This window comes from Trachurus trachurus (assembly GCF_905171665.1).
Source record: "Trachurus trachurus genome assembly, chromosome: 23".
Classification (NCBI taxonomy): Eukaryota; Metazoa; Chordata; class Actinopteri; order Carangiformes; family Carangidae; genus Trachurus; species Trachurus trachurus.
Window position 1 is genome coordinate 15,187,148 of NC_139912.1, and position 23,552 is coordinate 15,210,699.

The 23,552-nt window shown below is 42.1% G+C and overlaps 1 protein-coding gene across 1 annotated transcript in view; it reads left to right on the top strand.

Annotated features, from left to right (window-relative positions):
* The first annotated feature begins 1,386 nt into the window (after positions 1-1,386).
* cald1a (caldesmon 1a) overlaps positions 1,387-23,552 on the top strand; it is a 57,587-nt gene continuing 35,421 nt past the window's right edge. Inside the window, exon 1 of the mRNA XM_083999761.1 lies at positions 1,387-1,624. The gene's annotated coding sequence lies outside the window, so the exon portion shown is untranslated. The remainder of the gene's footprint in view (positions 1,625-23,552) is intronic.

Genomic DNA, 23,552 nt, shown 5'->3' on the forward strand with positions numbered 1-23,552 from the left:
CAGCTTTTTAATGAGGACACACTGAAGTCAGTTTCTGGAAATTTGGCAACCATGGTGCATTCAAAAACATACTACTGTGAATATTCCAGTACTTTAAGGTCTTTTAGGCGATGATATACCGGTAATATAGTTCATTAAATTATTTATTTATATCCTTAAATCAGCTAATAATAAGGCTTGTTATTACTACATACTTGGCCATGGTAGCATTATCAGGTGTTATCAGTCTTGAAGAAACTGAATTTTCAGGTCAGGATCAAACTCCTTTATTCACCAAGAGCTGAAGAGTCTTCAGTGGTGGAAAGCAACACCAGTTTTGAATCTTGCCTCTAACACTTTTTTTTTCTTCTACTAAACTTTGCGTGCTAACCAGCTTGTGGCGGCTCGTCTCACCACTTTCAGATAACGGTTCATTGTAGTTTCCAAACTGCCCTGAGGATATATCTGCTCAGAGGGCGTATTATAGTTTCTTGTCCTGTAAACTCTACATTGGCTGCAGCTCTTGGCAAGCAACAATCACCACCACCCACTCCCGGCAAAAAAAAAAACATGTTCAGAAAACTAATAATACATTAAAAAATATATCCCCTTTAATTCGGTACTGTATTTCTTGTCCACACTGTAAAGTGTATTTGGTTGTGTTCATTGTTAACTACAAAACTAAACTAAAACTAAATGATTTAGTTTGAGAATGCTAACCGCTGCCAGCATGACTTTGCACAAAATACAAGCGAAATTTAAACAAGCTACGTTATACTCAAATATGAAATATTGAAAGTAATACATGTTTAATATTGGTTTTCATTGGTCAAACTGAGCACTGAACTAAAATTTGCTGCTGGCTAGATACCACATCTGTTTGGATTAGAAAATGGTCAAGGAATTTAGCAAACAGATTTAAAGTCTGTCATTGTCTGACATTTTTCAGAATAGCTGTTGTTAAGAGACCTCCTGATATAGGCCTACAGAAATGAGTGAGCTCTGTGACTCAACACTGCGGCCACATGTTAGCCTGTGTAGAGTTAGCAGAGTACAGCCTACAATTGTTTTACATGGAAAAAGTGTAATATTACAGTATAATATTGATAATAGTGTCAGTGGTTACTTGAGGTCAATTGCACCACTTTTATGAAGTTGCCACCACATCAATGTAAATATGAGACCTTTCAGGGCCTAGTGCTCTGCCTGTGAGCAATCAGCCCTCCCTTTTGTCCAAGATTAACATTTCATATGATCACTCCTGACAGATGATTTTCTTTCAGAGGCCCCCCGAAGGATAACCAGAAAAGGGCACTTTTCAGCCTATGAAGTCACTGTGGCTGTTGGGGAGTGTTGCGCTGGTTCTTCGCGGAGTTGACACTTTTCATTTTTCATTTCGGACTCAGACAGGCTTAGTAAAATGCTTTGTGAGTGAAGTCTGAGCTGAGAGCTTAGCGTTCTCGAGAGCGGACAACTCAGCCAAGAGTAGATGTGCGATTATATCTTAAAAGGGAGGGGCTTGAGCGGGTATTCAGTTTGGTTTTATCATTGAGAGTAGTAGTGGACTGGACCGACTGCAGACTGGCTCTCTCTCCTCTCACTCAACTCAAGAGCTCTAGCTACTTTGTCCCGTTAAGATCCACAGGTAAGAGCAAAAAAACCCGCCCGCACACTTTGCATAACTTACTTACTCTAACGCGCGCGCACGGTCGGAAAAGTTCACGACCCGAGTGATGCTCTCGGCGAAAGTAAAATACGATGTGTTATTTGACGATGGGAGATTATCACATTCCGGGTCTCCACTGTGCGCATGGGCTGCTGCTGCTGCTGCCGCTGCTGCTGCTGCTGATACTTTTCACAACATCTTGCCGCTCCCTTTTCCGTGCGTTTTCCACGCTAGCAGTCAACTCGCAGGCGAAGTGAAAACTCGCCGTAAGAAACTTTTTTTTTTTTTTTTTTTTTTTTTTACGGCTCGAGCGTGGACGCTGTCACGTAAATGTTGTGTTAACCGCGGGACAACACAAAGAGAAAAGCCGAGCCTCGGTCCGCTCCTGTTATGCGCGCTCACTCCTTCAGATTCTTATCGAACAAAGTATTCAGGACGGAGGGGAGGGGAGGGGTGGGTGTCTCCAGACCCGGGCCTGCCAAGTTTCTCAGCGGCTCAGCAGCCGACATGGCACTGACTACTGCCTGAGACAACTTTTCAAAGCTGGAACACAACATTTCCAAAACACACACATATCGTTTTTGTGTATTTCTAGCACCCCTTTGTCAATAGCATCCCCCCAGAGTCTAAAGAGAAGCTGTGTTCTTGACCCATAGCAGCAGAAAACCTGTTGAAATCTTGACATGTGGAAAGTGTACAGACTTGGCCAAAGGCAAAGATGGGCCTCATATGGCTACCATCATGCCGCATGCACCTCAAAGATCAAATCTGACCGTAAGATTGTGCTGAGTTACAGATTGCAGTTGTCCTCTGGGGGATGAACTTTAAACACAAACAGCATCTCCTGCAGACAAAGTTTAGCCAAAGGTAGGCCTGCTCATTCACCAGATCAATCCGCCCCTCATCATTTCAAGGTATCACGTTCTTTATAATTCCACTACCCCTTAGGCGAAAGAGACTCTTCAAATCTCATTGTGGTTGAGTTGGACAGCAAGCCTTTTGATCTCGGCTTTATTACATTGTAGTATCTGTGAAAAGGAAGCATGGAGAATGGACGAGGGTGGAGGGAGGGGGCTGGAGACGCTAAATCTGTAGGTTCTCTTCTTTTTTTTCTCCTCTTTTTTTTTTGAATGCTTTCAGGCTAGAGACAGCATAGTAATTGTCCATGAAACTGTATCTGATAAGTTGTGCAGTGTTTGGAAAACACGTGGAGAATGCCCTCCACTCCTTATAAGGCGCAGGCCCAACCTGGTGACAGATGATTGGAATAGCCTCTGGAATGCAGTGCATGACAATCCCCCGGTACAGTGCTTAACCAGAGGTTTTTGTCTGATGTACCACCACAGCCCTGTGGGATGAGCCCAACATCATCATGTTCCAGATGTGGTCGGTCATTTGAACTGCTGCTTCCTGCAGATTACTATTTTAACCATCAGAACCTATATCACAGTAAAGTTGTGGCTTGTTTCAAAGGTTATGTAACCAATGGTTCTACTGTGGCAAGCTGACATACATTTTGTAGCTATAACTGATCACATGATGTTTTATAAATAGATGAGATGACGTCATTAATCGGTCAGTACACATTTGTTTTTATTGGCTCCATAATTTGCTTTAGAGGTGATTAAGTGATGTAAGTGCTGAAAAAATAGATATTTGAGAATAAGATAACTGAATATACCATTTCTTCTCTTGAAGAAAGAAAGTAGCACTCACCAATGTGGCAGCCTGGTGGTCGGTGCAGGGTTTGGTTGTCAATGGGTGTGTGCATGTTGCTTAATGCTAGCTAATTCTTCTCGTTTTTTCTCCTTATTCTCTCTTTCCCCCACTTGTCTCAGCAGGGTGGCAGCATAATCCATTGTTTCAAATTAAAAGCCCTCTGCAGAGTCATTTATTTGTGACTTCATGATCGGGCTTCCCCTTCTGAATGTAGGGATACACTGCTATGTTTTAATCAGCTGTCAATAGTGTCAGTTAACTATTTCAACTAGATATCCATTCATTTTAAGTTGTCAAGCATTGGTCTACTTCAACATTTAACCTCAATCTTGCTAACTGTTTACACTTCTCTGCTGGCTTCTTTACCAGTGTTCATTAACTATCAATCGACACATTTTATGTTCATGTGTTACTGCTGGCAATATAAGCCGCTTTCCCAAAGTGGTCTCTGGCTTTTTGGACCCCAATTCAAAAAATTTTCGGGAATCAAAGTTGTTGCTTTTTCACCCAGTGTTTGCATGCATGTTCACATCAATGCATACATTCATTCACACACAGCTATTTCTGGGCTGAAACACACAGATAACAACAGGCTTTACAGTCAAATGCATGTAGTGCTTTGTAGTGTACTTAGTAGGGGATTTTATAATTGGCATGATATGATATGGGTGCAGAGGAATCTGGAGGTAATTGCACAGAGTGATAACAGGGTTTTGGCAGTGTGGGGCGAGAGCCAGGGCCAAGGTTAGGGCTGGGCGGGCAGGATGTAGGGAACACTGCCATGCATTTCCGGAGTCTGGCTCTGGACTGCACAGTGCGGTGAAGGCTTCTAGTTACTGTACGCTGGCTCCCTCTCCTACCCCCTCCCTTCTCTCATACACTTGATTAATGTTAAATGTTGTATCAGGTGATTATTGTGCCTTGTTCTCATCATAATCAACATCTGCGAAAGCGTAGAGCATTCACAGATCTGCCCGTGTGCACATATGTGTTTACATGCATGCAGTATATGTGGGTGCTTTGTTATAGTTTGATCCTAGATACTCATAATTCAGCACAGTATCAAGTTCCAAAGCAGGAATCCAGAGTTTCCCTGCAAGGCAATAGTTTCTTACCACCACTGAGCTGAGGCAGCCAACCAAGTGGCAAACTGAATTTGAATAGAGTGGAAAACTGGCAAAGATAATTTTCTAACACAAATGATCAGACTGTTCAGTTCTTTTTTAAATAGATGTTTACCTATACTGTGTTTGGTGTCACGGTTTTTCAAATGTGGTTCGGTTTCCACTGGTCACATGCTGACACGTCGGTCCAAACATACATTGTTTCTGCACAGCAGGTGCCACAACTATTTTCTGGTTTCTTCTCATAACGGACCAGTGAAGCTATGTCAAGCATGTTTCCTGTGATCTGGACTTTTTGCCCCTTGGCTTAATTTTATGCAGACTTTTTTTTTTGTTCGAAGAGTCTGGTTTGAGATGGATATGAGTGCAGAACCACAGGCAAAAATGACTGCTCTCTGTTTCATCAATGGTGTCCTTGTCATCGATGTCCACCACTTGCTTGGAACAGAGTTAGTCTAGGCTTTAGGTTTGTGTCTTCTGGACAACAGCAGGAGTAGGACAGGGTTCAGCTCATTTGAAGTGATTGTGATTGACATGCAGCTAGCGCTCATGGGACTCTGGTCCTGGACTCCAGCCCTGCAGTGTACTGGTTCTGTTTCCCCCTCTCCTTTGAATCCGATAGCATGTAATTTGAATGCGCTGCATCCAGAACCGCACACTAAGTTGTATAATATGGTGAGCTTGGACGGGCGAGCAGATCTCGGGGTTGGAAAGGAATCCTTAACTCCTTCACGGAGTAACGACGGTCAGCAAGTGGGAGAGACAAAAAACTGGTAGTGCTGCTTAATTGCTTGTGAAGTCACACGAGGGCATGAAACCTTAGATGATGTTTATTTAGGTCCTGGAAAATATGCAGTACGAGTTTTGCAGATGTTTGTGATGTAAATTCAAAATTCCTGTTATTTGCCATTTTAAAAAGAGCAACCTCTCTCCAGCCATGAAATTTCCCTCTGTGTAATTTAGCTTTATATTCTGTTTGTTGTTCCCCATCATGCAGCCAAGATGACATGAAGCAGTTGTGTAGGGGAATATCCAGCGCTCTTGGACGATCTGCACCGTTAGACTAAGCTTGTCTCTGGGGTGATGGAGAATGCTACTCTTGTTTCTTTTATTTGTCTTTTAGCTGACCCATAAACTGGCCTATAATAGATTCACCACCGTATTAGTCTTATTTAATCAAACCACATTTACGTTGCTGTTTTCAAGCCGCAGATTAAATACATTTTGCATCCAAGGAGAATTTCACAGTGATACTATTTCCTATCTTTACGACTTTTCTTTCCAAACTATTTCCCAAACCTCCACTCTCCCGACTGAGGCGGTCATGTGGGCATGAAAGACCTGTGTTTGAATTCCTCTGGGCTTTAGTCACACTCTGATAAAGAGGGTTTGTTAGATCAGCCTCTCACTCGTGTCATTTTCTGACTTTAAAGTGCTATCACTCAAGGCCAGATTGCCTAATAGGCAGCATGGCATGTCAGTGTTAGTAATTGGCATATTGGTCTGCCATCTGCTAGTTGCCAGATGCCAAGCTCCATCAGAAGTTTCCTGGCTATAAAAAACAATTGTATTCCTTTCCCTCTAACTAAATCTTTAAAAAAAAAAAAAAAAAGTGGGTGATGATTTAATTCATGAAGCAGCCTTGGTTTATATCTTAAAAGGTAAAACCTCCTCTCTTACTCATGTGGTCTACATTTCTTGTGGTTTTTGTGGATGATTGATTGTGCGAGAGTGAGGTCAGTGCTCCTAAGCAGCGCTTCTGATGTCATCCTACAAAGACGCATGTTCTCCCCTTCATTCCCCAAAGCGGGTTATTCGGAGAGTGTACAACACTGTTGAGAGGGACATTTAGCCTTTGGGCTTCTTCTCATCTGATAAAACAAGCACAGGAAATGTCTCTGTTAGCTGATTGGCCTTGTGTTTTCCTTTCGGCGTCCTCCCACTGGGACCTCAGACGTGCACAGTGTGTCCCTGTGGCGGAGAAACCACCTCACTTGTCTCTCTGCACAGCTACATTAACTTTCCCTTGGACTCTCTCTTTCGTTTGACACCAATCTACTCTACTTCAGCCCATTTCTCCCCAAAAAAGATGTGAATACTATAATGTTCATTCTCACTTCTCCCTGCTTCCTCTCTTCGCCAGCTTTCCATTCTTCCCCTCCTGTCCTCTCTTCACCTTCCTCCTCCTCTTCCTCCTCCTCCTCTCTTCTCTCAGCCTATCGTCTTCCTCCCATTGCGTCCCGAAACTAAACAAACACTGCTAATCAAGAGCCTGTCAAATCACCTTTTAAAAGTCCCATATTTTAGGGTAATGGGTAATTAAGGGAACATGGAGGTAATAAGGTGATGTAAATCCCAGCGGCGTGTGTGAAAAATACCACTGAGTGTAAACACATGACCAGTGAGGTCATGTGTTTACACAGTTAGCAAGGTTAACCGCTCTATGAATCGCATGGGGGAAAACAGACAGGGCTGTGTGTGGGTCAGTTATAGGCCTGCTGGATTTATGCTCGTGGCTATGCCGGCTGGGTGTGTGCTGGAGTGTGCACGGCAAACGCGAAGGACAGCTTGGAGAGTCCACGTTGGACGTCGGCCATCATGGGAGTGAGAACTGGCGAGAGCAAGATCAGCCTTGTATGTGGTAATGATGAAAGTGAGGACTTACCTCATACACATAAAACAATCACTGTGTCCTTAGATGGGTATTCACATGAGTCAGACTTCTGTTTCATTCTTTGGAAGAGCATCAAAGAGACAATTTTTTTTTTTATTCCAACCAAGTTCTAATTCTTTGAGCGTTTATTTGGTGTAAAATCTAAGGAGAGCACGGCATTGTCTGACAGTCTCACAACTTAATGCAGGGCTGAGACAAGCAATTATTATTTTATCATAGAATCTGTGATTATTTTTTGATTAATTAGTTAATTGTTCAGTGAAACATTGTATATTATTGTGTTTTTTGCTTTGAAATAGCCTTAAACCAAAGAAATGAAATATTTCTTGACTCCCTAAGGGTTGTCATTAAAAAGTTGTAAACATTTCCCAGACACGCACATTGACACATGCTAACACGTTAATGCAAACGCAAACAGTTGCACAGCCATGCAACACAGCAGCATTAGCATTCAGTTGGATAGTGTTTCATGACTATTCATGAAGTTACAACATGTAACATTCAAATGTTTAAAACAACTAGGCTAACAGTACTAGACTTATATTATCCCAAATGTTTCTAGCTATTCTTAAACCTGGAGAAAGACAGGAAATGTAATGCAAGTCAGCTCCTAGCCACCGAAGACATCCTGTCTTGTGCCCTCTTTTTTTTTTTTTTTTTTTTAAGTAAAACTGCTTTCTTTGTTTACCACTTTTAATCCCCTGGCCCATTTGTTTTGGAGAGGAGAACGCCCCTGTGGATAATTGGTCTGCCGGTAGAAATCTGTTGAACGTCTTGTTCATAAGTTATTAAAGTAACAAAGTCAAGCAGTCTCAATTTACAGCGACTCCCTGTGCACCGCAGAGCGCCTGAGAATCAATGACTTTTAAAGTGAAACTGCTTTATTCGTTTACCGGTTTTAATCCCCTGGTCCGTTGTTATAGAGACGGAGGACACATCTACAGACAGTTCAGCTGCCAACCTCCTGAACTGAACGTCTGGTTCATGAGGTGTTAGAGAAAACATCAAATCAAAGTTAAGTAGAATCTCAGCGCCCAAACCTTTTCTGACGTCTCATGTCCACTGTACATTGTAGGTGTAACACAATGACTTCTTTTAACCGTTATAATCTTAAAGTCTGTTGACCTGTAACTCTGAAGGAACCCAAACCAGGAGAAGCCTGCTATTTCATGCAGTCTTTTGTCATTGATTTAGTTGAGATACCCCCCATTCCTCATGGTAGAAGTTACATACTGTGTGTTTAAGCCTAATGTTCATTGAGTGGTTTATTTTGTTTCCTAGCTAGTCTCTAACTTTATCTGCTTTATCTACCTTTTGGAGTTTGTCAGATAGTGTAAAATGGGCTTAGCAGAATGAGTAGCCTGATGTATCTGGAAACGACACTAATCAGTGAGTGTGTCTCAATACACAAGGTCATAAAACCAAGACAAGGAGTTGAAAGACACTAAAATAGCACCAGAACTCTCAGTGTGTCTGAGCACAACCGCAGAGTTGAGTTGTTATTCTCTTGGCGTGTTATTATAGTATGAGGACCATTTTCACATTACACATCTATTTGTTTCATTGTTAATATTGATTAATGTTGATTATATAGCAGCTTTAACAGATTAAAGTGCAGGTGGCTAATTTTTCTATTTGGTCGGCTGATCATTTAATGAAGTGACTGTCTAGTTTAAGGATGAAAAATTCAAATTTATTCATGATGTATCAAACTATTTCACAGACTCTGGAGACATGTGTGTTATAGTAAGGCACACAGTTGTAAATGATCTGAATCGGTTTTTGCCACCTGAATAAGCCAGCAAGGCAGCACCACAGTCTGAGGTCTGTGTCGGGGCTGCAGTCAGGAGCAGTGGTAATTGTTTAGGAGTGCATTTATAGAGTGTACTCTTTGTGCCTCCTAATCAGAAGCATACTCAGGCATTTACATATGAGCCTCCAAGGACTGCTCAGGAATGTATTACAAGCGAGGCGAGAGGACAGAAGAGTAAGAAAGCCGGAGTTAGCGCGCCACTCCTCTGTTGCCATTTCTTTCCACTTCACATGTCACAGGACTGTAGGGAGATAAGTGTGTGTTCGTGAGTGCGGTGGGTAACAAATGTGGAGTATGTTTAGGCACACTTTCAGCATTCTCCTCTTCCTGTGTCTTTGAGGCATGGACACCAACTATTTCTACAAAAAAAAAAAAAAAAAAGACAGAAATTCAACACTCTCATCTATCTACCTACAGGAGACCTTTACAGATTAGATCTGCTTTTTGTGGATTCATTCAGTATGCATTAGGTAATTTGTCAATTTTTCTCTCTGTACTCAAACTCGGGTCTGGCAAGGGGACAAGGAGAACAAAAATATGCTCTCAGAAAACCATTTTAATCAGACAGTGCTCCGCAGGGACAGAGGCTGGCATAGGAGAGCTCTTTACCTCATCAGAGATCTGCCAGTGGTGATTGGGAGAAACACTCAGTCAGGTTTTTATTGAATAACCCCAGCTCTGTACTGGAGGGGCTTTACTGTAATAGAGCAGCTCTACAGCCGCCGAGGTGACAGCCAAATGGTACTTATTAAACTAAGGGCTGATTCATACTGTATGCCCTACTGCAGTTTAACCTTGTTGGAGGCTTATGGTTTGGCTTTAATGCTCAAGTCCGGTCACATATTTTATGACTGAGATACATATGCATATCCTCTGATCAGACAGCAAAGTTCACAAATGTCCTGCGTACTGTAAGAAGACACATGAATACAATTATTTCATATAGACAGTAATTCATTTCTTTCCACTTTAGATTTAAGGTGTAATATCCACTTGAACTGTGTGTGTGCTCACTTATTTAGTGCAAAGCTTTCTTTGAGATGCACTTCAGCACCTCTGCAGTATCAGAGCTGCTGAGATGCCATGCTATCCAGGAATAATAGCTGTGGGTCCCGTTGTCTCAGCTTATTTACCCCGTACACAGCTCTCGGCACAAATTGAGCATGATGTCTAATGGAGTGCAAGCGTGGATTAATTACCCCCACATTTAGACTAATGGCTCCTTCTCTTCTGATTAATGATGACACATGTCACACGGAGGAGAGCACAGCTAAAACATGCATAGCTTTATGCTAAAATCATTTGCATCTTGAATGTCTTCGTAGCGGCCAAGTTTGCTCACATGAAGATTAGAGGCCTTTAATGGCAAGACAGAATTACAAAAAGTTCACGTCAGCACCCCTACATTTTCATATACAATGTATAAATACAATCTATGTATTTCTAAGTATTTTGCTCTGGAATCAGTCAGTGTGATGGTTTGTATTAGAGCAGTATCTATTAGAAAGAAAACAGACAATTGACTGTTACATTAATTCCTGATGGAAAAAATGTCAAATATTTTGTGGTTGCAGAATCGTATTCGTTAGGATGTTGGATTGTTGGTCAGATGTCACTTTGGTCAAATGATAAATAAAAGAAATCTGCAGATCAAACAACTATGACAACAATTCTTACTTGCCCCAAGTGCTAAAGGAAAAACCTACTACTATAACCAAACTAATTTACCAACATCCGTATTTGATGTTTAGATGTTTTCAAAGAGAAATCTGGTAATGATATTTTGGTCAGGTTTGTTTTCCTTTATGTTTTTGATTATGATCTCTTAAATACAAAGACCTGTCATTGCGTGGTAACCCTGTTCCTAAATAGCCTCAAACATACAGTATTTACTCCAATGTCTTCTTTACCAACAGCAGGCACATAACCTGATACCAATATATCTGTATGAAGTATATCCACATCAGCCAATGTGAATATTGCCCTGAGTGATGTACTGGTTCTACTGGCTGAAAATCAATATATCAGTAAATCACGTTTCTTGGCCTGACTTGGTTTTATTTATGGGGGAGCAAATGGTTTTGGGATGATTGTTGATGATTCATTGGATCAGATGTTGAATAAGGTACAAATACAGCAGAGTGCAGAGGAGGGATGGGATGGGGTGCCCATTCTGGCTGGCCTCATTAAACCTGCCTTAATGAGAGACAAAACACCCAGACGCTCCCCCATGAACAATAGCTTCTTGTTATCAAGGTCTGCGTCCAGTCTGGCTCGCAGATTTTTTTCATGAGCCTCAGAGTGGCTGAGTCAAACCCCGAGCCCCGCAGTGCCACTCACTCCTGTGACAGCCACCTGGGAGACCACCTTGGAAAATGGGCCCCTATTAGTTCAGGTTAGAGTTAATGACCAGTAATGGTACACTGGCCAAGCCAAACTGTGCAAAAGGGCTCCGGGCAGGCCGAAATGAAATACCAGTCACTCAAGCTCTGAACATAAACACGAGGTGGGTGGTGGGTGGGGGTGGAAAGGTATGTCTGTAGGTGCCTGTCTGTGTGCATGAGGGGGTTCAGACATGCATCTATGTGTTTGAGAGCAGGGTTGACCCAGGTGGAGGAGACAATTTCGAGGGAGAGGAGATGGGTGAACCCCCCATGGACAGATTAGTGTCAGGGGGGGGGGGAGGTCGGGGGGAGGTCAGCTGTGGTTTTGGATTTATTCCCATTTCGCTCTGCTGCTTTGTGAACCAAATCTCATTTCCAGTTTTGCCATCAGCTAAAAAAAGCTAGCAGCAACCTCGACGGAGCAACCAGAGAAGCCTCCTAAGAGCACCGCTCAATTATTTACAATTTCATGGCTGTCTGAGATATGTGTTATTCTAATAAATTTAGGAATTAGGAGGCTTAAATACCGCACATGTATTAACCTCTAAAGCTGAATTTTATCCTCAATTTAGCAGTAAATGCCACATCATGCTAATGGCATTCAATGATGATTGCGTCTTCCATGGTCTAAATAGTGTGTGGTCTGGAATTAGCACACGCATTAAAAGTAAGTAACTCCAGCATTTAAAATTGTATGATATGAGTCAATCAGCCACTGAATAAAAATTACTTTCAGCTCCCAGGGAGAATGAGCTTTGGAGCTTCCAGGCCTGCAGAAGGCAGACAGAGAAACATAGTGTAATCTACAGTGAAAGAGACAAAGACAGGGGAAGAGAGAGAGCTTTGTTATGTCTCATGAAGCTCTAGGGTTTCCTGGAATTTCTGGCAATGGATCCCAAAGTCACATAACCACAGAAAGAGAGAAGGAATAGAGACAGAAATGGGGTAACTATCCTGAAGGGCTGACAATGGCTGCTCTGCCCCTGTAAACTGCAGGTATGAAGATCTCGACTGTTTGCGCTGGTGGTCACTTTTCCCTCCAGACTGACAGACACAATGAGCAAAGGACAAACACACACGGAGGGGGGGACAGAGTATAAAGTGGCATACATTACCTACTCTACTACAGATTAAAGACCGAGGTTTGGGCCTTTCACCTCAAGGGGAACGAGGGGGGGGGGTCTCCAGTAGGTAGATAGGGCGTCTGAGCTGGCTGGCTGCCACACTAATAATAACAGCCAGCACAGCCATGCACGAAAATGAGATCTGGTAAAGCTAGTGAACTTTAGCCCCGTAGAGCCCTGAAAGGATTTGAGGTATGAGGAGAGTGGAATGTATTTTTTGGAAGGAGAGGTGAGCTCTCTGTCACTTAGAGAATGTGCATCCGTTAATTCAAAAGCATTTCTAATGCCTCAATATCTTAAAATGTGATACTACAAAACCACTAGAAGATTGAAAAACGTCACATTTTCCACAGGGGTCTAATATTTGTTGGGATTTCATCTTTGCCCGAATGAAAGAGCTCCATATTTCTAATTCCTGGCATCACATCTGTCAACCAGTGTAGGTGGACTGGGATTAGGACTTGTGCACGCTACTGAATTTTGTGCTGACTTCTGCAGTCCTTTGTCAAGAGCTATGCTCTGGCTTTTTCTATTACACTCCCTCTCCTTCTTGTAACTATTCCCCTCAATGTGCTCTTTGCACCCTCAATTTCTCAATCAGCTTAAACTTGAGAGAAGTATTACTTTAAAATTCATGGGGTTCAATATTGAATTCAATCGCTCAGAAAGAACTGAAAGAAATAGGAGAATTTTTTGCTTTTGAGACAATGCAGTACCAATTCCTGCTGATTGTGGAGGGCAATGGATTAATGCAGATGTGTAGAGGTGTAAAGCACGATTTGTAATGGTTAGTTTAGTTTATTTAGTTTATAACAGGACAGCGTGCAGTGACATTAATTATTCAAAGAAATAAAAAGATGGCAGCACCAGATTTAGCGAGATGGAAATTAGCATCTGTAGTCCTTGACATAAAGACAGACATCATACATGATTGAACTGATTTAGTTTTGGTTAACATATATATTAGCAGCTAGAGAATAGTTGGCATTTTTCAGCCAGAGAACAGTTAACATATAGTAGCTATAGAACAGTTGGCATATAGGACAGTTGGCATATCGCGGCTATGGAACAATTAGCATGTAAAAGTTAGCATATAGCGGTCAGAGGGAGAGCACCGCTAGAAAGTCTAATATTTTCCTCTAGGAAGGAACTGATTGAGACTCAAACAGAGCTCAAAGAAAAGTGGTTGCCAGAGTTGTCTGCCATGTGGCCAGAAACATCACTAGATGGATGTTAATGTAGATTGATATCAGCTGGGATACGTAACCGTCCCCTTAGGAAGTTAGCCATATCAGCTCTATAAGGTGATAATATGTCAGTGTACTGTTGCAGTGATACTGCTGTTTCACTGAGTTTCACTGAGTTCCTGTAAGGCACTCCGACCGTGACAGACACTGTGACTTAAATATTGCCTTTTACCATTTATTCCTTCTTGGTCACTATCACTGCCACTGGAGCCCATTTATCAAACGTCTTCCGAGTGTACTGCTGAGAGAAACCTTTTAGTTTGTACACCTGGCAGAGCAGTCCCAGTACATCCTCCATTAAACAGCTTGGCCCTGCATCAATTCACTGAGAGCATGTCAGGGCCGCATGAATACCCAGAGATAGGAGGAGAGTGAGAGAGAGAGTCATAGGATTAAAACAAAACATCCCTGACTGTGTCTGTGAAAGGCTCTCTATTATCATTCCTTTTTCTCAATTGCGCGTATGCAGCATGGATCTTGTCTTTGCGTTCCCAGAAGAAACTCCTCCACCCCCCTCACCCCCTCCTCACCCCTCCTCACCCCAAGTAAGGCTAACCTGAAAGCACTGTCAGGGGATCACTCAACTTCTCCACATCCACTGTGAGTAATACCCCCTCTCTCGGTCAGGTCATCTTGCTCGCTCGCCCACAACCTTACCCCACCCACAACACCACCCGCTCCTTAATCTCCTCCTATCTCTCTCCAGGAATGCAGCCCCTTATTTTGAGAAATACCTTGTCATGTAATACCCTTGAAAAGCCTTGCAGCACACTTCAAAAAATTGGCATTCTGCAGCATGATTTACTGACTTGTGTGTTAAAACAAGGCAGGAAAGATAAAGATTTATGGCATTTTGGGGAGATTTAAATAAATATGTCCTCTGTGAAAGTGATTTTCTTTGTTTTTTCCAGATATGGCCGTGGTGCCTGCGCAAAAAAAAAGAGTCAAACTTATGTCAGGGTTTGCACACAGCTGTCATGTTTTCATCTGGTGCTCAGTGTGTGTGGGGGCATTGCATCATGCTTCTTAGCCTCACTCTACCCTCATGTATGTCTCCATGTAAGGTATGATGGGAAGACGTCCTCTCTTAGTGTGGTTTGAGTCAGCCACATAAATCACTCCTCCGTTTATATTCCTTTTTTTTCTCCTCCTGATTTTCTCTCCTTCTTTTACCCTGGTGTAATTCTTCTCCAGCCACACAGAGCCGCACGTCCAGCATGACCGAAATGTGACTTTTATAGGCAGCGTGTCACAAATGTTCAGCAGGTCCATTTTCTTTGCAGTGTCTTGCCTTAGAGAAACACATCAGGAACCTCTCAAGCTTTATGGGACATACATTTTTATGTTCCACTTAATATTTCCAGCATGTCCATGTTATTGCCCATGTACCAGAGGCTGCTGTGGATCATGCTAATCATGTCTAGTTTTACATTTTAGTGATTGAGCTTGGGTGCATATCCTGAGTGACTTACACTTATTAAAATGGTTCAAGATCTTGCCCAAAGGCCTTTAAGCCAGACACGCTGGCTTTTTTTTCATTTCTTTTTTTGCAATGATTGAAACTGTGATCTTTTACTCTCTGGTTAAAGGAACTGAACTTTTCCTCACAGATTGAAAGAAAGTGAGGTTTTAAGGAGTGGAGAGGTCATTTCTGTCCCGTTATGTCCTGTTTTTGTCCTTTCCCGTTCGATCTCTGCTCCATTGCCATCAGCTGGATGAACTGTGGTGTCGGCAGTAGCAGTGCTTAGACTAAAACCCACCATACAGTATATCAGCACTCTGGTTCCACTAGTCCCCCTGGTCAGCTCACTAGTAGCAGATTAATGTCGTGTTGAGGAGACACAGGCTCCTGCCCAGGCCTCATTTAGCCTGACAGAAGGCAGGTGTCGAAACGCGCTGTCCTAAAGGAACAAGAGGGAGGCTGCTTTTCTCCTGGAAATGAACACGAGAGAAGGACAAGGAGGGGATTCGTCACATGTCCTCGTGTTCTGTCTAGAAATTGTATTTTTGTGTGTGTGAAAATGAGAGAAAAACTCCCAATGGTGCTTGAGGTTTCCAAGATGTTTCCATGACCTGCTGGAAGATGTTTTTTTATTAGTGGATTGAGATTGCTATCATCTCTTTTGTCTTTGGTTTCATTCAGCAGCTGTCTGTCATTACTTATTTACAGTCCTATTTAATAGATGTCACAGCGCACCCTGAGGTACTGAGAGACTAGGTGATGTTGTCCTTGTGTACTCATCATAGCTGTGCTGCTTTGTTTTGACAGCAAAATGATGTGGAAAATTCAAATTTATTTATTCATTTTGCCCTGTCTTGTTTGGTTATTACTACTACCAGTTTATTATCGTCTAGGTGTGACCCTTTTTAACATGTGTTCGTACATGGCATTTGCTCCTGAGACAAAATAAATGAAGCCTTGACTGTAGTGTTTGTGCAGGATTATACAGCACACCGTTAGTATCGCGTGTCAAGTGCAGGGGTGCATAATTATTGGGATATTTTTGACGTGCTGGATATTTGCAACAGAATATTTGATGTATTTTTTTCAAGGAGGTGCCTCACTAAGAGAAAAGTAAAACCACCTGGATCGTGAGGAAACAGGAGAAGAAAGAGTTGGAATGGGTTATTTATGACTTTGTTCTCAGCTTGTCATTGCTGGCCAGCAACAACAAAGATGTCTATTTTTAAGAAAGTAACACTTTACTAGAGATGCATATTTCAGCGTTTTATTATAATTTTTTATTTAATTAAATCACTTGTATCATGCAAGGGGAACTCTGAGGAAACAACCTTATAAGAGGTTATTTCGGCTATAACCCTGAGGGCTGAACACACAGCAACTCAAGCAAACACATACAAAGACACAAACACACTGTAAATTCAGGAAAAACATCAACTTGACAGCACATGCGCTGCAAAAAGATCCAACCACAGAGACATAACCTAACCTCAGCAGCCTGGGTTCGACTCCAGCCTCTAGCCCTTTGTGCCGTATCATCCTTTCTCTCTCGCCTTCACTCTTCTCTTTCTCTCCTCTGCTCCTGCTGTTGGAATCCAGACAGAAAGTGACTTGAAAAGGCGGTGACGCCCTTTTTGATTCGGAGCTATTAACTTCATAAGTCATCGATGGCATTGAAATCAGACTGGGTCATCACTTTTTAGTGTCCTGTGGAAACATTGCTGTTGGATGAGTTTGTAGCACATGTGTTGTCAAACTGATGAGGGTGTTGTCTGCTGAATTGCAGAGTGTATAGCCTACCCTACACTACTACCACCTGGTACGATAGTTAGCTTAGTTTAGCAAAATAAAAAAAGAGTGTAAGCAAGGAGACATAGCACTTAGCTGTGTGAAACTACAAGTTGTTATTTTCAATTTAATTTTGTATGAGTTAAAAAAACAAATGAAGTCAGTCATTTCTGTTTTATGTTAGGGTTGTTTCCCCCTGCTCCAAGTCATTAAGCTAAGCTAAGCTAAGCTAACACTGCCTTTGCAGTAGCTTCATATTTAGCATACAGATACTGTAGCTGAATGGTATCAATCCTCTTTTTTCAGGTTACAGAGAGATAATTAGTTCAGTTTATTACAGTTTCACATGAAGAACTGTTCATTATGTTGCCATGCTCTAACTAAACATGAAACACAGTGTTGTAGTCTCTTCTCCATCACCCAGCATGGCCTAAATGGTTACATCTGTTTTACTTTGTTTCGTCAGTGTATCAAGATTGTATCAGCTGAGAAGAAGTTCAGCAGCAACCACAGCTTTGTTTTCTGTTTTTTACATTTAAGCTTTTGTATGAGTTAAACAAAGCAGAAATTCAGTGTTAATTAGTGAGAATGAGATGTGCCGGTATGCAGTTGCTTTTACCCTCATCTAACTGTTGGTACAGAAGTGGATATGCATGTTTGAAATGACAAACTGTTCCTCAAAAGTGGAATACAAAAGTTCAGTGACTTGTTAAGCTGGACAGTTTTGTAAAAATAGGCACAAATCCTTTATTTATTTCTTTGTTCTGTGCTGACAGAAGAGGTCGTTCTTTTTTCCTCCCCATCATCTTGCATTTTTCGTCCATTGCTGGCAGCTCATACACACTCCAAAAAATAGCCCGGATAATTTGATAAGTTTCTTGTGAAATGACATGGCTGCACAGACATTTTTTTTGCAGCGCGGCGGTGGCAGGAGAATGTCAGAGCCCCTCCATATAGCGAGGGGGGCCAGATAAACAAACCGTTTCTAACTTAAGCAGAAGACTGTGGCGTTAGAGACGGCTGCTTTTTCACCAAGAGGAATGTTCCCTTCCAGGGGGCTGCGATACAATGTGCGCCGCCGAGACTCCGGTATAGAGCTCATATGTAAAAGTGAAGAAGGCTTTTGTGTTTGTTTAAAAATGAAATGTCAGTGCAGTGAAAAGATGTGTGCCTCTCTTTCATGACTCCTGAGTTATGCAAGTGTGTGCATTTGTGTGTGTGTGTGTGTGTGTCCAGCAGTGTTCACTGAGATGTCACGACAGGTCCACCATCACCATCAGTCATGCTGTTTTGAGAGGGAGCCAACTCTGTGGCCACTGTGTAGTGAGTGTGAGAGCTCTATCTCGCTGTGCACACAGCATGCAAGAAAACCTTCCCTTTTTTTTTTTTTTTTTTTTTTTTTTTTTTTTTTTTCCTTTTTCCCAGTTTGGTTACGGGAAAAGGCAGCATTTTTTCTTTCCATATTTGGTCATATGGAGCACCGCCAGCGAGCAGTAGCCTTTTGATGCCGTACAAACATCCCTATTTTGTGTGGGATTCGTGCTTTTTGGAATGCTTTTTCTCCAATTCTGCCTGATTGTGGGTGTAGCATCTGAAAGTGCACTTTTAAAAGGGACACAAGGCTTTTAAAAGTCAAAGACTGGAGAGGAATTACATTGGCTCTTGCTGCTGCTCCACAAAGAAGTTGCCTTTTTACAGTATTATTTATGATTTGGGCAGTAAGAATCCAACTCCTAATGCAAATGTCCCTCTTAAAACCAACATTTAAAAGTAAGACAGTGTTTTATAGCTTTCTTTTTCTTCAGCCAGCTGCTACATCAACTCCTCTTGGGTACTTATTTAATTCAGTAAATTGGATCAGCGGCTGACAAATAAGAATTTATCATCTCATTTCAGTAGTTAACTTAAAAATCCTTCAAGTAAGATTTTGAGAGCTCCTGAAGCCAGATTAACTCAGATCTCTCTCAAAAATGGGAGTAAGTATGATGTGTTTGCACTTTAAATAGAGCATCTGTGTGCTAAAAAACCTGCCTGTCAGAAACCAGTGAGTTTCAGATGATGGATATGGTATGTTAGGGTCGTGTTTTTATTGCAATTTAAGAGTGACTTAACTTCAGGTGTGAGGTTTAAGGACACATAAACACACCCTCAGCCTGAAGGGGAACGCCGGCTGGTGAGGCGCAGGTGTTTTCAGCTGTCTCCTTACAGAAGGGAAAGGTCATAATACTTTAAGATGTAATGCAGCCTCACATACAATGAACAGTGCACAATTCCCATCCGTGTGTGCGATCAGGGGAGGAAAATTATTAAAAGAACAGTGAGTCATAGTCTAAATATACAACAGATGACAGTGTGCCCAAAATTTAGCAAGGTTATCTGGCTGACAGTGGAAAATTAAAAAAAAAAGGCTCAAGAATGCTACATACTATACAGAGTAATTTGTTTTTATCAGAGCAACGCAAGAGTTTAGAAAGTATCAAGCTACAGTTTCTTTTCCAAAAAGGATCCGTCAGTTTGAAAGATAATTTAAACAAGTGCTATTTTTTTATTATGACATTCTTGTGAGGGTTAAAGCTGAGTTATGCAGTACTTAAAGGGATATTTTCATTTTTGGTGGTCTTAGGTTTTGTAGTTTTGGCCACCATTGCTATAGGTTATGGAAATATCTTACCCCCCAAGTGTAGAGATCTGGGAGCATGGCTGCAATGCCCAACAAAGTCCAATGATTGAGAAAATACAAACAGTCAGACAAAAACGTGTTATAAACAGGGTTGGGAGGGTTACTTTAAAAATGTAATCCAGTACAGTTACCTGTTGAAACATATAACTTACTCTAAGTATCACAAAATGTAAGTAATGTACTGGATTACTTAAGCTGTTACTTTTGGATCACTTCAATACCAAACATGCAAATCAAGAATGTCATGCAGCCAGCACATAGATTAGATTACACCAGACAGGAAGTCAAAGGCACTGAGCATCTGATAAATTTCAAAATATAACAAAAAGGATAAACTCCAGATTGTTAAATCATCACTTTGTCAACATTAGTCGGCACAAGCCACGAGTCACCGGTCAGTCAGTGGGTCCTGAAGCCAACAGGACCTCACGGAGGAAGAAAAATAATAACGGAGGTGGAAAAGCGCAACATTTTCTGAAGAAACATCCGTCCCACAAGAACACAAACAGAAAGTGAAAAAAATCAATGTTGATGAGCACATCAACCTCAGAAAGGCAAAGTGATCTGTTGTTTACATTTTATTCTCACTTTATACACAGCTGTTATCACGTTAGCTGGTTCTGCTCCGCGTTTTTGTGATCTGGGGTCTCCAGCTGCTCTGGGCTCCGGAGACAGAGCAGTGGGCGATGGTTTGATCCGACAGTCGGAGCTAAACCACAGCGGAGACGGGGCAGTGTGTGGAGACTGGGCTACACACTGATGGAGGCTGCACAGGAGGTCGTTTCACGTGTTGGTTTGTTGTGGTTTTGTGTTGTAAAGTGCGCACTGTGCATATTTCTGCACTACAACATGGTTGATTTTTTAAATGTAATCCTGCCAAGTAATCCCCGTTTTTATCAAATATACCGGTAATCTGATTACATTTTTTTTCTGTACTGTAACAGTTACCTTTTCTTTGTATCCTACTACGTAACGCCTTTACACGGAATCCATTACTCCCCAAGGTCATAAACAAGTCAAGAGATAAGACGGATCTCGACCTGTAAAATTGAGGATTAAGATTATATTACTGTATAATGGGAAAACTGTGTGCAGTCTTTTGGCTTTGAGAACCTATTTTCTCAATTTGCCTTATATCATGAGTGATGAGTCCCATCTGAACATGTGGTTGTTTTGATTACGTCCTGGCTTTTCTTACTAGTTTGACCTGGGTGGAGTTGAGTTGGAAAAAACTAATGTCACGTACATGCTTGCATCAATCAAAGCAACACTGACAGGTCATGGACTGTGAATAAAGATGGACAAAGCCTCCGTAACGCCACCCATTGGTCTCTGAGGAGCGGTTGCGAAGCTCAGCGCTGGCCGTTCGTACGGTACATCACCATCTTGCCAGTGCCTGATGCTGCTTAACTCCTGGCTAACACAAAAATAGGCAAAATGGGTGCATGTGGAGCTGAGACTTCAGCTTGTCTCTGGCAAGCATACACTCACCAAACGGTGAGCCCAACACTAAAGGACATGGGAGTCTGTGGGGATTGACTCACTTCTGGAGCCAGCTTGTGAGTTTGAGCACATGAGCTAACCCTCATGACAAAGCATGATCATACACTTCATTTTTCAAAGCATTCAGCGTAGTCCAGTTTTGAAATTGACTAGTATTTATCAGTAACAACTTAATGTTCGGTTGTGCATTTGATTTTTGGCTCAGTTACTGATAAATTCAATGGTTGGTCTTTCCCAGCTGCACCCTGTGTGAAATAATGCATGTGAGGTGTGTTTGTGTGTGTGTGAACAGATAACCCCAGTCAGTCTGTCTCCGTGTGTGTATGATTCACAGGGCAAAGAGAGGTATTATGGAATGTGAACCATTGTCTGGGAATGCAGGAGTCTCCTTTTTCTTCACCAAATGGAAACTCAACATCTCTAACCCTTCAGGTCTTTTCCCTTCACCAATGTGAAATTTTCCCTCACTTGTCGTTTTGTATCCGATAGCCAGAGAGTCAGCGCAGAGGGCGATTTGAGGGAGGATTGCGTATGAACGGCACATCTTAAGTCACTAATGACAATGCGTCTGAGGCATTCAAGGTCCCAGGCCCAGTTTTTTTTTTTCCCCCTAGCCCTCAAAAACGTCAGCACATTATCCCACCGCATTTCAATTGCCACAGCGGCATTAGCTTCTCAGGTTTGCCTGTGAATACTGTCTGCTCATGCTCGGTGAAATTTTTCCTCATCCGAGCTGAAGTCACACTTTCAAAAAATTTGTTTTGGGGGAGATAGAGTGTGAGTGGAAAGCAGATGTTATTGAGATTGAGTTGAGCTCCGATGCAGTTGGCCACCTCATATGTTGCCTAGAATATACAGTCGCAGCTGAAGACCTCTGCTTTGACAACAGAGGCCATTGTGGTTGATATTCACACTGTGGCATGCGGATGCAGACACAGACGAATGCAGGGAGAGGCTTGGCTGCTTGGATGCAGCTAAATCCTGTAAAAATTTAAACCCAGGACTGAGCTTTATTCGTGGCCAACCAATCCTGTATCTCTTCCTATTGTAGCTGAACACAGTGTGCAGCTGTTGGCCACGCTGCTGCATTGTGGTCCAAGAGGAAAGAAAATCTGTGAGAAAAAGGGCAGAAGAGAAAGAGAATATAACTTGGTTAAAAAAAAAGAAGAAGTCATGAACGCATGACCCCAATTCTTATATCTGTGAGTTTAAAAACATCATTAAGAACATATTGCCCAAAACATTGAACATGTTGTTATTAATAAGGAGTGTTTAAACTTGGTTCATGTAAAGATGGAGACAGAGTGGGACATTTTAAAGTTAACAATACATTTGCTCCCACACACAGTACATTTAAAACAGTGAACAGGAAGTCTAATCAACGATTTACAACTATAAGGTTGTAGAATTGACTGTGCTATTGTATTTGAAGGACAAGCCAACATGCCAAGCCACAGCATGACATTAGAAAAGGGCAGGAATTGCCTGGTTTACTGCAGTGGTCAGATTGACAGGCCCTTGTAGAAGGTGTAGCCTTTTGTGCCTATAGTACACTGTGGATTTTATATGTAGAGAGCTGTTTACAAATTGAATGTTTGAATTTGAAATAAAAACGTGGCAGCCCTATTGTACACCAGTATCACTGAACAGTATCGGCTCACCAAGTGTATCGCTCAGACTCTGAAAGGCGGACGGAGAAAAAGAATTTAGATGACATACTGAAGCTGAGAGAGGGACAAGCAGAGACGGAAAGAAAGAGAGAAACTCTTGGCTTTGCCGGTGCCAAAAAACCTCCAGTGAATTTATGAATGCTCATCCACAGCCGGCTCTGCATCCTGGGCCTGTAAACGTGTTAATGCTGCCGAGGCCTGGACGTGTGAGAGGAGACGCATAGCACAGAAAGCCACAACCACAAGGCCAGCTTTCCAAACACAGCACTGCAGGTGGTGATGGATATCACACATGCACACACATTTTAACGTACCATAAACACACACACACACATGCAGCACTAGCAGCAGTGGCGGCGTCATGTATTTGCAGTGCTCTAAAAACCTGCACTCTTCCTTCTAACACAGAAAAAGCTTGCGGACAGTCTTTTGGAAGTACCTCCTCTGTACACATCTGCAGACACTTACCACATACACATTTACATAAATACACATTTACAAATGTAGATCTTGTTTGTTAAATACTGTTTATAATGATGCACACACCCTCACACGCAGGCTGAACATATTTTAACCGCCCTGTCAGTCTGCTCTCAGGAGACTCCTTACCCCTGCAGAAAACGTTAGGTTTACCCAACTCAAACTGTCCCCAGAGCCTCAGCCAAAACAGCTGTTAGTGCGCGCTACCTACAGGCATGCGGTATCTCTCTCTCTTTATT